The following is a 1379-nucleotide window of genomic DNA, read 5'->3' as shown; positions in this document are numbered from 1 at the left end:
TAATTAGATAAATTAAGTCTATCATGTTTTTCTTTGAATAAGGCCCAAACAATTAAATTAAAGAAGCCCAAATCCTTTAATTAAATAAGGGCCCAAACACTTATTAAAATCGGCTCAAGTCTCGGCCCAACAACAATTAAATAACAGCCCAAATCATGTCCAAGCCCACCCCTCATACTAACCCTAAAATAAAAACACACACAACACATTCAGCACACACACAAAGAAGCTGCGCCTCTCTCTCCCTCGGACGTCTGCCCGGCGCCGCCGTCGCCGCCGGCGAGCGGCGCGGCCTCTCCCTCTCACCCCCTCGGTCTCCTCTTCTCTCCCTCTCGTTTCTCTGTTCTCCTTTCACCTCTATCTCTCTCGCTCACTCTACCACCGGAAACAGGGCAAGAGATGCCGCCGCCTCTTCTTCACCTCCACGGCGGAACGGCCGCCCCCTGTTCTCCCTCTCTCTCTATCTCTAACTCTCAACATCATCTCGGTCTCTCTCTCTAACTCTCACTGACACACACGCCGGCAGACACGGCGAAAGCCGCGCCGCCGCGTCGTCCTCCCCTTCGCCGGTGGACAGACGGCCAGGAGCCGTAGAGGAATCGCCGTCGCCGGAGACATCCCAGGTAAAACCCTAACTTCTTTCATTTTCCCCTTCTTTCCTTTTTAAATTAAAACTGAAATCCCTCTCTTCTTTTTCCCTTTGGCAGAACGGAACCACGGCAGGTTCACCGCCGCCGCTCCGTCGCCGGCGACGAGCCACCACGGCTGCCGCCTCCCTCTGATCTCGACTCACACACACACAGCAGGGTCAAGCTCTTATTCAGTTTAAAAAAAAGACATAGAGAAATTAGCACAAATTCAATTACTAAACTGTATACTCTTTGTATTTTCTTTAAAAGTCTGTAATTTAAGCAAATCATTGTATCCTTGCATGTATATTTGTAATAGGTTTCAAAGAAAAAGTATACACGCATATAAGAATTACTAAGCAATTGTGTGTGTGTGTTGAAACCGTGAAGTAGGCATAGAATGAAAGATGCAAAACCTTCAATATTGGAATTTGATTTGTATTTATGCGAAATCTGGTATACATCATAAGTTAGATATGTGCTGTGAAGAAATATTGAAAATGATAGTAGTAAACATTAACACTATTACCGTGAATCTTGCTGTTGAAAATGGGCTGCAGTTGTTGAAAATGGTGAAGATGGTGAAGGCGTGGGGTTGGCTTTAAAGAAGAATGAGGATCGTGGAAATGTTGGTATGAACATGGAATTCTTTTTCAGCATACTTAGTATGACTGAAGAATTTCTTCAGCATGCGTAGTAAATTCTTCAGCATGCTTAGGATTTATTCAAATTTAATCATTAAAATATCTA

At 44.4% G+C, this 1379-nt stretch overlaps 1 long non-coding RNA gene across 1 annotated transcript; it reads left to right on the top strand.

Moving 5' to 3' along the window:
• Nucleotides 1-216: 216 nt before the first annotated feature.
• LOC130997696 (uncharacterized) lies at nt 217-992 on the top strand. The gene is made up of 2 exons (XR_009093158.1): nt 217-623; nt 708-992. It is a non-coding gene; the product is annotated as an uncharacterized LOC130997696 (long non-coding RNA).
• The last annotated feature ends 387 nt before the right edge of the window (nt 993-1379 follow it).

The sequence above is a fragment of the Salvia miltiorrhiza genome, chromosome 8, assembly GCF_028751815.1.
Source record: "Salvia miltiorrhiza cultivar Shanhuang (shh) chromosome 8, IMPLAD_Smil_shh, whole genome shotgun sequence".
Classification (NCBI taxonomy): domain Eukaryota; kingdom Viridiplantae; phylum Streptophyta; class Magnoliopsida; order Lamiales; family Lamiaceae; genus Salvia; species Salvia miltiorrhiza.
The sequence above is the reverse complement of the archived record's forward strand: the minus strand, read 5'-3'. Positions and strand labels throughout refer to the sequence as shown.